General features: G+C 44.6%; 1 protein-coding gene across 2 annotated transcripts in view; it reads left to right on the forward strand.

Annotated features, from left to right (window-relative positions):
* The window catches only part of SEMA5A (semaphorin 5A), a 466391-nt gene that overhangs the window by 52509 nt on the left and 397723 nt on the right, over window positions 1-16159 (forward strand). For both annotated transcript variants that reach the window (XM_082725185.1, XM_082725188.1), the window contains exon 2: window positions 5269-5351. The gene's annotated coding sequence lies outside the window, so the exon portion shown is untranslated. The remainder of the gene's footprint in view (window positions 1-5268; window positions 5352-16159) is intronic.

Here is a 16159-nt window from a genome sequence, read left to right on the forward strand (position 1 = left end):
TACTGGCAGCCACAAAGGGAATAAAAAGTTGAAGCACTTTGATACAACCACAGCTACGTTGGTTTTGAGGTGGGTCCCTGCACACATAAGAACAAATACCTTCTTTTTCTGCAGTTCCTAGTTTTGAACTAGGATGAGGATTTTCTTATATATAGTCCGTTAACCAGAATTTCCAAAGTAAAAAACGCCCAAAGGTGCATCTGTTATTTCTTACAAATGTAAACATTCTAACCAGATACTTTGAAAGGATAACTTTTAGTGTTCGCCTCGATGCCCCAATATGTGCTGATCTAAAGGACAAAACCTTGGAAACTTATCTTTGCATAATGTCCCAAGTTAATAATGATATCTAGTATTTACTGGCTGCAAACACGAATATATCTTATAACCCGTATTTTCTTATCTAAAAAGATAGCAATAATGATCACACACACGATGAAAAGTTAGAAAGATCAAGGAAATTTTGCAGACTCAGAAGTTCTATGCAAGTATGAGGTTAGTGGGGGCATGGGAGAAGCAGGAACTGGCGGAAACAGACTCCTTGAAGACCTAATAAATGGAGTCAGGCACAGGAGACTGGGAGCGGAGTGGACCAGAGAGCCTGTCAGGGGAATCCCCGTGGCTCATCAGCCCAGGTGAGCCGCTGAGTTGGGGAACCTCGGGCTTAGCCTGTCTGTGTGTCTCCTGTGCAGTCTGTTCTTATTGAGTGTCCAGTCTTTGGAAACTCACTTGGAAAGCATAAAGATTATATTTAGAAGGAGTGGATTTTACTACTTTCATTTCCTACTGGGTCAATTTTAGAATGAATATTGTATTGCCTTTAAGTTCTATTTCTGATCGTCTCGAGTTTGAGAATTGAAAGATGAACTTCTATGTCTGCTTTTGTCTTTTCCTCTGCCCCCCGCAAGAATGCACCTTGAGATCAGGGTCTGTATCTTGAATTTCTTTTATTTATTATTATTACGATAACACCTGGCTAATTATGCAAAGGAAAGAGCTCTGTGGATAGTTGCTCACTTATTTTGGTTCTATTAAAAGGGGATAATTAAGCTTCCTGGGGAACATTTGGATATACAGATCCGGATGATAACATGGCCCACTCATTTTTCAAAAATGTATTTTTTAAAAAAAATTTAACTTAAATAGGCCCAATATTCAGCACATGCTGGCAGTAGATAGTACTCGTTAAAGGTATAATAACCCTACATCTGTGGTGACGAACCCCGGGCACAAGGAGAGAGAAAATCAAAGGGATGCTTTGTTGGCTCACTAGAAAACATTCTCTCAGACATTTTCATTTCTGTAAAGGTCCCTTCTGAGCCGCTCCTGGCGAGTGTGTCCCCTCACGAGGTGCTGGTGTCGTGCCAGCGTTGTGTCAAAGCTCCCATCCCGTTAGCACGTTGTGTCCTTGCGTCTGGGAGTCAGGGACAGTGTAGCATGGGGAAAGTTCCTCTCAAAGACTCGGCACACGTTTCTAAGAGGAGAAAACACAACAGTACTGACTTTGCTTATTTGTAGTGGGGAGAAATATAACTTTAATCCCATTATCAAGAGCGGTCAGGCCCAAATGAGAGTTTTCTTTCTTTGTTCCCTTGTCCCATGGCTTTTAGTTAGCTCTGTTTTATAAATAGAAAGACTGTACTGACATTCTCCCCATAGAAATAAAGAAGTTAATAATTAATTATTAATGCTACCAGGGGCCTCATTCTTCAGGAGTCGCATCAGTCAAATGAGACATGTTTGGCTAGGAAGCCATTTTGGGGAAAAAAAAAAAAAAAGGTGTGTAAGATTCTATAGATTTCTGAATAGACATTGACAGTGGTCATGACGGTATGCTTTTTAATGTTTGTTTGTATATATTTTTTAGATGATAGACTTTTAATTTAAAAAATTATTTATTTATTTGACAGAGAGTGAGAGCACAATCAGGGGAGTGGTGAAGGGAGAGGGAGAAAGAAGCTTCCTGCTGCGCAGGGAGCCCACTCTAGGGCTCCATCCTAGGACCCTGGGATCATGACCTGAGCCGAAGGCAGACGCTTAACTGACTGAGCCACCCAGGCGCCCCCTTTTATTTTTTCAGTTCATAGCCAAATTGTGCACAAAGTGTAGAGTTTTGATATGCCTTTTGGCCCCCTACTGTGTACCCACAGACTCCCCTGCCATCAACGCCCCACACTGGAGGGATACATTCAGTACAACCAATGAACCTCCTTTGACGTAGCATTAACACCAAAAGTCCGAAAAAGTCCATGGTGTACGTTACGGCTCACTGTCCGTGTTGTGCGTTGTCTAGGTTTTGACAAAAGTCTAGTGATGTGTCTTGTCATTGTGGCATCAGACAGAATTGTTTCCCTGCCTGACAAAATCCTATTTGTTCTTCCCTACACACTTATCCGCAGCGAGCACTAACCTTCTTATAATAGTTTTTGTCATTTTCATTTGTCATCTCCTGTAGTTAGAATCCTCCAGTTTGCAGCCTTTGAAGACTGGGTTCTTGCCCTTAGTAACATATGTTTAGGTTTCCTTTGAGTCTCTTTGGCTTGACAGCTTGTTTTCTCTTTGTCTGGTTGGATCACAGTTTATTTACCCACTCACCTGCTGGAGGACATCCTCATTACCCCGACGTTTTGGATGTGATGAATGATAGTATGCCTTTAGAGGATGTCTCTTTTATGCTGTTCTCTATTCTAAATAAAGATTTCTCTAAAAATGAAAACCAAGTGGGATTAGGTTGTTGCAGACACCAAGGAGACGGTGAGAAGAGCTTGAATGTTGGGGAGGTTATGGGCATTGGGTGATCCGGTGTCGTTTCCATATGTTAACTTCTTCCCCGGCTTGCAGCGCGGGTAAAGCCCAGTGTCCCCATTCACGCGGTTAATGAGGTCTCCTTCAGGATTGCCTGAGAGTCCAGCAGAGTCAGGATTAGACAGACACTCTCTGATGTTATGCAGATGTGCTTTTGAACCCCCGTGTCAGCGTTTACCATTTGTGTGAAGTCAAGCATGTTTCTTAACCATCCTGAGCCTCAATTTTCTCTTCTAGAAAAGGTGTCCATAATGCTTTACTGGTAATGTGTACGCAAAGCTTTGCATAGAAAAAGTGGTCAGCAGGCTATTACTTTTCTCCGTTGGACTTGTTACTTTCCAATTTATTATGACATTTACTTATTATCTTGTTCATTTTTTTTCCTTACAAATATATGAGCTCCATGTGAGAAGATATATTTATCTGACTTGTTACTGATGGGTCTTCAGTTTCTTAAAAAGTGTGTGATACACCTAATAAAAAGCTGTTGAATGAATGGATGAACTTTGCAAATGAACTGTTCGACTTCATAGAAACTGTGCGTGCCCTCTATCTGTATTCCAAGCACACTGGCCACAGATTTGCCAATGAAAAGCATGAATATTAGCCAGTGATGGTTTTCCATGAGTTGAAGACCACTAATAGCAAATCAATGAATTTTACTGGGGTTCCTTCTCTCAATAAATGTATGGAATTAGGATCTCTTCTCATGATTGTGGTGCTGTCAAATTTACCCATAAGAAATCAGGGCACGGTGCCCTTCTCTGAAGGGTGAAATGGTGGTGGGAATAAATTTTTTTTCTACTTTTTTGTTATTTTTGTGTTTATCTTTTTAGTATTTTAACGTTATTTTTGTAGTGGCAATTTAAAGGTGATCTGATTAAAATAAAACATTAATGTCGATGGTAGAAATCTGAACCTGGGGGTGCCTGGGTGGCTCAGTCCTCAAGCATCCGAATCCTGGTTTCAGCTCAGGTCGTGATCTCAGGACCATGAGCGTGAGCCCTCCACTGGGCTCCTCGCTCAGTGGGGAGTCGGCTGGAGATTCTCTCTATCCCTGTCTTTTTGCCTCTCCCCCTCCCTCCTTCCTTCTCCCTCTAAAAAAAGAAAGAAAGAAAGAAAGAAACCCGAACCTGACTTCAATCAGAGAATTTGATAATGCTCATTGTCTGTTCATAAGCTTTTACTTTTTTAAAAAAAAACAATTACCTGCGTTCGCATCTGTTCACGGCTTGGCATCATATGTACAATCTAGGTAGGTAAATATAAAAGAACTTCAAAAGCCCTGTTGTAGGCAAAGTGACTGCTCGTTTTGGAGCGCTGTGGTGGGCTTCTCAGGAAAGGGAAACTGAGGCAAAGGGGTGCGTGATACAGGCACAGCCCCTCTGACTGAAGCTGAACAGGAATGTGTTTTCGAACCAAGTGCTGTTCACTCCTAAGGAGGACAGCCTGTCATTCATCGCTAGTTTGGGACAGAAGACTCCCAAGTTTCTCCCTTGTTGATCTGCCCCTGGGTTCTGACAGCTCTGCGCCCAAGCTGCTCCATAGGCCTTAAAGGAGGGGATGGAGCCTCTGCTGTACTCTCTGTATTTATCTGGAAGGGGACAGAGGGGCACACAGACAGAACGGGCAGCGGGAGCTTCGGGACAGACTGATGGTCGCTTCTCGGCGGTTCTGAGAAAGAAGCTGGAAAACGTCTGAGTGAAGGCTTGGGTGACACGGGAGGTGATCATCAAGGACGCTCTCCCCTGGGTGGCCCCCGAAGACCTGTGCAGTGTGTGCAGGTCCTCCCCGGGGAGCAGCAGGCCCTGAGGGGGGGCCGTGGTGGGGTCTGGTGTCAGCATCGGTCCCGCGGGTGGGTTATTTTGGGAGCCCCGTGTTAGGCTCTAGGCCAGCCCGTGTGAGCACAGGCTGAATCAGGAGCGGAGTTTCTGATGCAGTAGACATCTGTCTGAGTGCATGCTTTCGAGATGAGCTACTGAGATGCAAGGCCCGATTTTACTGTAAAATTATTTTAGCACAGTATTTCCCTCTCAATTCAGAAATTAATAATGGATCCCACGAAAGAAGAAAATGGTCTACTTTCCTATCTGTCTCGTTTCTAAAAATCTGACATTTGGTGTCCAAGAGCCGCACTGTTAAGGATGGTCTCATGCCAGACAAAGCCCGTGTCAGTTTAAGTAAGCTGTGTTCTGCTTGTCTTGTTTCTCTTCTCTGCTGTGGGGGACCTTGAAGGAATTCAAATTGGGCCTTTCTTGATGTCCTGTTTTTTAGCAAATGAACAAAAGACAGTTGACAATCCTATCTGTTAAGGGCCTTTGTTTTGAAGACATGTGCGCGGACGTTTTACGTATGTTGGATTATTCTACTGACCCAGTCTCACCAAGGTGTTGCAATTTGTTTGGAGAGCAAATGAGAACCGTTTCCTTCTTTAATTATAAATTCCTCGTCTATCTGTTTCAGAGAGACTGTGCTGAATGGCTCCCTTGTGTAGCTCATCCACGATCACGGAGCGAGAAGGACAGTGCCAGTGACACCCTGGGAAGGTAAGGGGGTGTCAGCTGAAGTTCAACATGACCGAGCTAAAAATGGGATGTCTGGAGTAGTGCTTGAAGGCACTGGATTTCAAGCAAATAATCACTCGGGTAGCCTATTAGATAGACATTTGTGCTTTGAATCATAATGGGTGATAATGTTAGAAATGACGTCTCCATCCATCTGAGGGACAGGATTGGAACAGCCCTTCCCTTCGGGAGCTGCTCCGGTCCTCCTCCAGGCTTTTCCTTCAAGGGCTCTTTCTGTTCTTAAGTGTTAAATACCTACTTCACTTTTCTGTTCTGTTTGAATTACTTTCAACATGTTATCCGAAGAGTGGTTTTCCTCAAAATTTCTGATACTCCAGCTGGGTGATGGATCAGACACATTCGCAGTGTAATCTCCAGTCCCCAGCACGTTCCATCCAGTGGTGGCAGAATGAATTCGCCACAGCACCTGCAGCCCCCTGGCTCTCTTCCCCGGGGCGTCTTCTCCACTACCCACCGTCTCACCTGACATTGGGCCTGTCTCAAGGCCTACGAGGGCCAGTGCAGGCATACGTTTTGTGAAAGGCTGGGGGTTGAGTTCCTTTTTGCACAGTTTTAATTACAATTAAAGAAACTCTTATATCCTGGACGGAGCCTAGCACCTGCCATTTTGTAAGATGTCTGGACAAGTTTTATGGAAAAAACTAACATTTTGGGTTTTTTCCCCAACCATATTCCTTTGAACTACAGGAAACCTGTTTTGTGCAGGTCCCAGCCTTTTGATGGTCATGCTGCAATGCTATCAGCATTGCCTGGGGGCACCCACCTGGGCCCCCTGAACTTCCTACAGACATCTCCCCTTTCCGAACCAAGACCGGACTGGCCCTTCTGGTTCTGATCGTGGTTGCAAACTGCCCTTCAGCAACAACCACCAGGAAACTTTAAAAAAAAATAGAGGTTGATTTCTCACAAGGGGAAATTACACAGCACCCTGGGGCCATGTGGCAAGGTCATGGGTAGACAAAGAGCATGTGGGCCTGGGGGTCCCGCTTTTACTGGGGTTGAGGGTGGACGCCTAAGGTCACAGGGGCTCTCTTTTTATTGGTGGATTTGAAGTTTAAGAGCAGGAATTAAAAATGGGCTAAGAGAAATGAGGAGTGGCCCAATGTGTGATCAAAATCCACTCAGATCTCTGAAACAAAGGACCCTCTGTGGGGGGAGGTGGCCTGAATCTTGATCCACTAGTGTGGCTAGTAGTGTCTTTATTCGAGATAGTTCTCTTGGAGGTGGATAGCTGGGTGCTCAGATCTCAATGTCAGGGCTTACCCTGCAAAACCATTGTTGTTCACTTAATTGTGCATGCACATCTAGTGTTTTCTAGTTGGGGTAAAGCTGCCGATGGACAGACAAGTCTTTGGATGTCATGTCTGTATGTGTCACCTGCCTGTCTGGGCCTCAGGAAAGCCCGTAGGAAGATGGTGTGTGAGCCCTGGCTGAGATTTCAGGTTGTTCAAAATGGGCTGATCACCATGAAAGTGTTAAGTAGTTTCTCACTGGAGCTAAATGAAAAATAAATAACAACCAGAAACACATACCAGTGAACATTTCTAAAGATGCTTTTTAAAAAAACTTTACTTTATTTTATTTTATTTATTTTCAGCCTAACAGTATTCATTGTTTTTGCACCATACCCAGTGCTCCATGCAATCCGTGCCCTCTATAATACCCACCACCTGGTTCCCCCAACCTCCCACCCCCGCCCCTTCAGAACCCTCAGACTTGTCGTGTTCCTGATCTCAACAGGAAGGCTGTGAGCGTTTTCCCATTGAGGATGATATTTGCTGTGGGTCTTTCATAGATAGATTTGATGAAGTTCAGGAATGTTCCCTCCATCCCTATACTTTGAAGCGTTTTAATCAGGAACGGATGCTGGATTTTGTCAAATGCTTTTTCTGCATCAATTGAGAGGACCGCGTGGTTATTCTCTCTTTTCTTATTAATTTGTTCTCTCACATTGATTGATTTGTGAATGTTGAACCATCCTTGTAGCCCAGGAATGAATCCCACCTGGTCATTGTGGATAATCTTTTTAATGTGCTGTTGGATCCTGTTGGCTAGGATCTTGTTGAGAATCTTAGCATCCATATACATCAGTGATATTGGTCTGAAATTCTCCTTTTTGATGTGGGCATCAGGGAAATGCTGGCTTCGTAGAAAGAGTCTGGAAGTTTTCCTTCTGCTTCAATTTTTTGAAACAGCTTCAGGAGAATAGGTGTTATTTCTTCTTTGAAAGTTTGGTAGAATTCCCCATGGAATCCATCCGGTCCTGAGCTCTTGTTTTTTGGGAGGTTTTTGATCACTGCTTCCATCTCGTTACTAGATATCAGTCTATTCGGGTTGTCAATTTCTTCCTGGTTCAATTTTGGGAGTTTATAGTTTTCCAGGAATGCATCCATTTCATTTAGGTTGCTTAGCTTATTGGCATATAACTGTTGATAATAACCTCTGATGACTGTTTCTATTCCCTTGATGTTAGTTGTGATCTCTCCCTTTTCATTTATAATTTCATGAATTTGGGCTTTTTCTCTTTTCTTTTGGATTAGTGTGGCCAATGGTTTATCGATCTTATTGATTCTTTCAAAAAACCAACTTCTAGTTTCATCAATATGTTCTACTGTATCTCTGGTTTCTACCTCATTGATCTCTGATCATAAATATTATTATATATGTATATATTATATAATATGTTATAAATAATCTTGATTATTTCCCTTATGTGTGGAGTTAGTTTGATTTGTTGTTGATTCTCCAGTTCTTTAAGGTGTAGAGACAGCTGCTGTGTTCTGGATTTTTCAATTTTTTTGAGGGAGGCTTGGATGGCGATGTATTTCCCCTTCAGGACCGCCTTTGCTGTATCCCATAGGTTTTGGACCGAAGTGTCTTCATTCTCATTGGTTTCCATGAATTGTTTCAGTTCTTCTTTGATCTCCTGGTTGATCCAAGCATTCTTAAGCAAGGTGGTCTTTAGCTTCCAGGTGTTTGAGTTCCTTCGGAACTTTTCCTTGTGATTGAGCTCCAGTTTCAAAGCATTGTGATCTGAGAATATGCAGGGAATAATCTCAGTCTTTTGGTATCAGTTGAGTCCTGATTTGTGACCCAGTATGTGGTCTATTCTTGAGAAGGTTCCATGTGCACTTGAGGAGAGTGAGTATTCTGTTGTTTTAGGGTGGAATGTTCTGTATATATCTATGAGGTCCGTCTGGTCCAATGTGTCATTCAATGCTCTTGTTTCTTTATTGATTTTTGCAAACAAGTCTGTGTTGAGTTAAAATGCAAAAGAACACAGGAGGATAGTTCATACTAAAATTTGACTAATTGGGAAGGAATGTCACAGATTTCTAACATTATCTTTTGAACAATTTTTTAAAAAGATATTATTTATTCATTTGATAGACAGATATCACAAGGAGGCAGAGACGCAGGCAGAGAGAGAGTGGAGGATGCAGGCTCCCTGCTGAGGAGAGAGCCCGATGCGGGGCTCGATCCTAAAACCCTGGGACCGTGACCTGATCGAAAGGCAGAGGCTTTAACCCACTGAGCTACCCAGGTGCCCATTCTTTTGCACATTTTTTTAAACAGATGGTGGATTTCAGATAGACCTAAATATCTTTTTGTTTGCAGAAAAGACCCCCAAGTGGGCAAATTTTAATCCAGGACATAACAAGTAAATATTGGACATAAACACTTGTGATCCGGAGACAACAAGCACCACGGTAGAGAGCAGAAACCGGGACCCTTTAGGAACTGATCTAACTTGACATCAAACGCAGGTGTGTGCATCTGCCCTACATGGATGATGGCATTCGATAGACTCAGGGCTGAGATGAGTCACTGATTTTCCTAACCTGAGGGTGGCGATGAATAATGTTGCAGACAAAGAGCAGAATAAAGTCATAGTACAATACGATGGGCCAAAACGGGCTTTCACAACAAAGTCACCTGTGAAAGGCAGTGCATTTTGCATCTGAGTCATTGTATAAATGTCATTTACATACCATGCAAGATACAAAATTACCGCCATCTGCGAGTGCGGTTGTTCCAATTTCATCTCAGTCCACGTGCAGAAGGAGACACCCATTGCGATAGGACTCGTCTAAGGGAGCACGGGGGAGCAGGTGGTTCAAGCCACGGTGGGGGTTAACCAGCCTCCCAGGCGAGCGTTTGGTGGAGCATTTCCAAATTACTGCGTGAGCGACATGTGGGAGGTAGCTCGTTTCCTCGCCCTGAAGGTGGGAAAAAGACAAGGAGGCTGTCTGACCCAGTGATGTCCCAGTGATATCTGTCCCAATGATGGACTGGACGTGTTATGCCATGCAGTTGCATGAGAAGGAAGATAAGATATGAAAATACAAAATCAGGGACACCTGACTGGCTCAGTGGGTTAAGCCACTGCCTTCGGCTCAGGTCATGATCTCGGGGTCCTAGGATCAAGCCCCACATTGGGCTCCCTGCTCAGCAGGGAGCCTCCTTCCTCCCTCTCTCTCTGCCTACCTCTCTGCTTACTTTTGGTATCTCTTTCTGTCAAATAAATAAATAAAATCTTAAAAAAAAAAAAGAAAATACAAAATCTATCCATGTGTTTAGCCCCTAAACACAAGTTAATCATTTCCAAGTATCAGAAGAAATAAGAATTTCGTCAGGTTGTCATGTTACACAATCAATATGCCAGAGTCAACAGTTCTCTGTTTACCAGCAAGAACTGGTTGATAGATGCAATGTAATGATTCTATTCCTGATGGCAGCGAGAATACAAAACCTCGAAGGCTAAATGTAGGAGCCATGTAGCTCTGTGGTGCCTCCTTATCTTGATGTTGGTTTACCTGAGGTTCTTGGTCCTGAGGTTGCCTTAGAGAGGTTGCCATCTCTCTCTCTCTCTCTCTCTCTCTTTATAAGATTTTATTTATGTATTTGGCAGAGAGAGAGAGAGAGAGCACAAGTAGGCGGAGCAGCAGGCGGGGGGTGGGGGGAAGGGGGAGAAGCAGACTTCCCGACAAGCAGGGAGCCCCATGGGGACTCGATCCCAGGACGCTGGGATCATGATCTGAGCTGAAGGCAGACACTTTACCCACAGAGCCACCCAGGCGTCCAGGTGCCCCAGAGCTATAGTCGCTTACCTGTGGCTGTACTCTGGCTTTTTCGTGGCTGGAGTTCAGTGATTGAAATGGGTGGAGTGGGCACACGCGGGTCCTCTTCTGGTGCCTCCTGGGTGTTAGCAGTCATTTAGGGCTCCCCTGGCTTTTTCTGCCCCCGTCCTTATGTTGATGGTGCCCTCTGGGGAGAAGGTGCTCCGGCTGCTTTACCCAGGGTGGGGGCAGCAAGCAGCCTTGTCTGGTGGTTCTGGACAGGGCTTCCCAGGTAATCCCAGGGATTTTACTTTTCTTTCTCATTGCATTGTTGCTTCTGAACTTGGAGCAGCTCTGAAGGCACCGCCGTGTTTCCCAGCAATCTTTTTCGTTTGTATTTGAAGCTGTGGTTTCTTTCCTCTGTGTAGATGAGCGGATTTCCTTCCTGTCTTTCAAGGATTCCTCAGGATTTCTGGTCCACGTGGAAATTTCTCCATGTCTTCCAGAACTTCCTTGAACACTTTTTTTAATATATTTTTTAAGGATGTTATTTATTTATAAGCAAATAACAATAAGAGAGAGTTAGCTCAAGTTCAAGAGCAGAGGGAGGAGCAGAGGGAGAGGGAGAAGCAGGGTCCCTGCCCAGTAGGGAGCCCTAGCAGGGCAGATCCCAGGGCTCCAGGATCATGACTTGAGCCCCGGAGGCAGATGCTTTACCAGCTGAGCCATCCAGATGCCTCATCCCTTTCTTTCTTTTTTTTTTCTTTTTTTAAAGATTTTATTTATTTATTTGACAGAGAGAAATCACAAGTAGATGGAGAGGCAGGCAGAGAGAGAGAGAGGGAAGCAGGCTCTCCGCTGAGCAGAGAGCCCGATGCGGGACTCGATCCCAGGACCCTGAGATCATGACCCGAGCCGAAGGCAGCGGCTTAACCCACTGAGCCACCCAGGCGCCCTCATCCCTTTCTTTTAAATGCAACCATCCTTTGTCATGTCAGCATCCACAGATGGGAAGAGGAGCCAGATTCATGCGCCCAGAGGGCATCTCGGCCCCACCCTTGATCAGGACCCTGGATTATACAAGGGTTCACACAGATTCCTCAGGCTGAGGTTGCCAGATAAAATATGCAGGGCCCATTTGAATTTAAACTTCAGATAAACAGTGCATAATTGTGTCAGTATGAATCTGTCCTGTACTTACCCAGTTGCCCAGAAGTATCCACTGTTTATCTGAAATTTACATTTAACCTTAAGAGCTCTGTGCTGTTTATCTGCAATTCAAATTCAGTTGCACATCCTGTGTTTTTCTTTGCTAAATCTGGCAATCCTACCCCTGGTTTTCTGGTGAGCAGAAACCACACTGCCTCTGGAGATGCATGTGTGATGGAGGGTAGGGGGCGGAGGACATGATGACCCACACTCTAGGGACCCTGCAGCATGGGCTCCCCAGAGCCCTAATACTGCCGATGCATTAGGTAATCAGCCACCTCGGGAGCGGGGTCAAATGAAATGGTAGTTGAACTGAAATCGACATTCCATGGTGTCCATCCGGTGCTTTCTTCATGCCAACTTCCTAATTGTCCTCATTCTTTCGGGCTGCTGTAACAAAACACCATGCCGTGCTCACTGGCTTATAAACAACAGAAATTGCTCACAGTTCTAGAGCCTGGGAAGTCCAAGATTAAGGTGCTGGCAGATTTGGTGTCCGGGAAAAGCCTAGTTATGGAACCAGACAGAACCGTGCAGTTCCTGCAAATGGCAGACGGAGGCTGAGCGATCACACAAGAACCTTTTCTTGGGCTAATCCCACTCCTGAGGGCTCCCGTCCAAGGCCCTACCTCTCAACACCATCACCCTGGGGGTTAGGCTCCAACAAATGAATTTGATGAGGAGAGGACGCAAACATTTAGGCCAGAGCAATAATTAACTATATGAATGATCCAAAGAACACATAACTGTGAGTAAATGAACTTCTAGCAAGAAATATATCAATATATAAAAATCAGTGTGATCATTTTAAATGTGATACCATAAAGTCTACTGATGTGTTTCTAGTCCTTTGCTTGAGATGTTAAATAATTCTCCCCTGGTGTTATTAAAGCGTGACCTTTAATGACAGTTCTTTCAGTGTTTTTGTTTAGTATCATTAGCTTCCAAGACAGTGGGTGTTGACTGTGTCCGCCAACCATTTGCTTACAACCTCCTGATGATATGCTTAGAAGCAGTGTGTTATTAACACGGAGATCACGTAAAGAATTTTTTATATTTTCCTGACTGTGGGAGGCCAGTGAAATGATATTAAGGGATAATTATTGTTGACATATTTGCCAAATAATTAGAAAAACCACAAACATGGCTTTCTGTTTTATTGAACAGAGGAGCATGGAGCACATGCTTTGCCTTAATCTTTGGGAGAAAGTTTTTTATGAAATTGCCTGCATTTGATGGTTTCAAGTTGCAAATCTGTTTCTTTTTTTTCCCAAAAAACTGTGAATAAGCACCGCTTCCCATTTTCACTTGTTCAATGGAACCGGTTCTTTCTCTCCTTTCCTTATGATTCTCAGGTGCCAGAATATGGGTTCGGTCCTTCCTGGGCCCCCCGCCTTGCAGAGAATGATTTCGTGAATAAATGAATCGGCTCCCAGGGGCTGTCACATGTCAAGTCCTGTTACTTCCTATCTGTTCCTGCTCACACTGGCAATGCGGTCTGTATCAACAGAAAGCCATAATTGCCTTTGACATTATCTGTATCTTCGATAGGTTTTTATTCTCTGATTCCTCCACAGCTGCTTTTTTCCCTCCCCCAAGTCTTTGAATGTTTTTTTTTTTTTTTTTAACTGCACTCATTTTGTAACTGAAGCTTTGTAGTCATTGGGTCTGCTTTGCTTTTCTCTTCTGAATCTTTCGATACAGAAGAATGTAATTTAAGGGCTTGGTTAGTGCACGCCAGGGTAAGGGACACCAGGACGTAAAGAGAAATGACACTGCAATTCTTACTGCAGCAATCCGGCTACCTTTATGTGAGTGGTTACTAATTTACTCACCTGTGTAAATTATCATACCCTTTTTGTCCTGGGGGACTTGTTTTGATACATACTATTACGTCTGTAAGGATACTCTATACTTTGGCACTCAGAGCTTGGTTCAGTCTTTTGTTATGGATGGTATTTGGCGGTGATTTCATTCATTTATTTCTTCCTGTTGGCTCTGTCATCTGGCAAGTCACTCCTTTAAATATGCCTGGCCACCAGGGCCCGGGTTTCCAGGTAGTTCATGAAGATAAGAGTTGGGAACTTTGCCTTCCTGAGAAGTTGAGAGAGGAGCCTGAGAGAGATGGAGTGGGGAGGGCAAGAAGGGGGAGCCGGGAGCGAGAGCCAACTGGGGAGGGGGACAGGAGAGAGAAGGGGAGCATGGAGAGACAGGTGGGGGGAGGCTCGAGGAGTCTCGAAGGAGAGGGTGTACTGCCTTTGTCAATCAAGGCCATTATCTGAAGTGCTTCTGACTCCCAATTAGGGGCATAATAATTTCATGCAATATTTAACCACAATAGGGTCACAACAGGAAAAATGACAAACGGTCCTTTGAAGTTGGGATTTAAATTAATATGTGCTCTTCAAGAATTTTTCAATTCCTAAGAATTTTATAAAGGCAGATGTAGACAGATGAAGGAAGGAGGCTCCCTTGAATTTCCTAGAATAAATGATTATTCGAGACCCCTGTGCTGAAGCCCAGATGAAGCACCTTGCCGAGCAAAACCCCAAACAAGGGAAATGGGTCTCAGGGCCCCACCAGTGTTGTGCACCTCTTCCCACCTCCGTTCAGGGGCATCTTCTTGTAGCACGGAATTAGGCTCTCCGGAAATCTGGGTATGAGACATGGACCAGCATGCACTGGATACCCCATGTGCTTCCAGTGACCCATATCCATGTCGCTTGTGGTTTTTTTTTTTTTTTTTAAAGATTTTATTTATCAGACAGAGATCACAAGTAGGCAGAGAGGCAGGCAGAGAGAGGAGGAAGCAGGCTCCCTGCAGAGCAGAGAGCCCGATGTGGGACTCGATCCCAGGACCCTGAGATGACGACTTGAGCTGAAGGCAGAGGCCTAACCCCGTGAGCCACCCAGGTGCCCCCATGTCGCTTGTTAATGGATGCCCATGACGGACCGTTTTTCCTCTCCTCCCTCTCATCCAGAATGCCTCCCTCTGGGGATGCCCACTTCAGGTCGTGTCTTGTGCTCTTGACAGCCCTTCCCTTCCTCAATCACAGTTTACTTGCCCTGAGTTCTGTTCTAGGAAGCCGCTTTTCTGCTAGGATATTAGAAGGATATTCTTCCCAGGTGCCACATGTGAAAAGATGGCAAGATGGTCTGGACCTTCTGGAGTCGGGGGTCTGTCCATGACCGTGGTGGGGGGAATGTGAAGCTGTGTTCAGCCTCAGGTCACAGCCCTTGACCTCTCTACCTCCCTGTGTGTGCCGCTGGCCTTGGCGATCACAGCCATAGCATATTCAAGGACCAGAGAAAAATATGTTTGGGTTGACAAAGGTAATTTTGAGGGTCAGTGAAATTTCATGAGGAGCAGAGACTGTTTTGTTTACAGAACCATTGGTTCAATTTCGGTGAAACAGAATGGTTTGGAGATGTGATTTCTATTTTGTGCCTTCAAAAGGGCCATTTGATTGACCCTTGTCCCCAGGGAGGCTGAAAAATAGATGTTGTCTATGCATTAGGATCCCGACTGGGGTGTGGGGTGGTGGGGGCTGTGCAGGGCTGTGCTCTGTTTAGATGGGAGACGAGTCCGTGGAAAAAGTCACCTCCTCATTGGAGCCTTGTCTGTGGCCTTTCGTTGAGCCAGCCCCTGATCTCTGTGGACATCCGACCTTCTGGAAACTCAGAGCCTGCAGGCACCTCTGTTGTGATTCAGTCTGGTCTCTAAACAAATGAGTGGAACCAAAAGAAAGGTTAGGGAGAGAGAGAAAGGGAAGAAGAAGTGAAATGTGCAGTACAAATGGAAACACTCTGGTTGTAACTGACTTGCAAGAAAAGAAAAGAAAAGAAAAAGTCTCTAACAGTTTAAGCAGAAATCTGCGTGCAAAGTGTACACAGGAATCATCTGGCATGTATTATACCAGATGTATATCTCATATGACGTTTTTCAGCCTCTTAGTGGTTAGGATGGTTCATCTCTACACAGTAATGAACTGTGCCTGTGCCCGGGTCAGCGGGTCGAAATTTTCCCCGGTGCGATTCATTCTGTCTTGCCTTGGATTGAGGATGGAAGGCTAGGAAGGTGCGGAGGGCTGATGCACCTGACACCCTTGCCACTGGACTCTCTGTTTCATGGGAGGGGTCGTTACATCATCAGTGTGCCCTGCTTGTGAGCTGGTTTCTCCTCCTCCGAAGGCTGGAGGACCACTTGAGACTCACATCTTGCAACTCAAAGCAATAGGAACAGATTTGCGATGTACAATTTCCCTGATTAATTGAAGAATACACATGGCTTATTCATACTCACAGAAGCAGGGTTGCCACCAAAACCAAATCTAATTGGCTAAATAAATAACCCTAAGGTTTTATTGCCTGCAGCCTTTCCTTTATTGAATTATTAATGCTGGGTCCCCCTCCAGATCAGCAGCAGCTAATGACGGATTTGCCCCAGGCAGTTAATACTCTCCAATCCCTTGTAAATAGCCCTGATGACTTATTTTGCGA

This window comes from Mustela nivalis (genome assembly GCF_964662115.1).
Source record: "Mustela nivalis genome assembly, chromosome: 3".
In the NCBI taxonomy this organism is placed as follows: Eukaryota; Metazoa; Chordata; class Mammalia; order Carnivora; family Mustelidae; genus Mustela; species Mustela nivalis.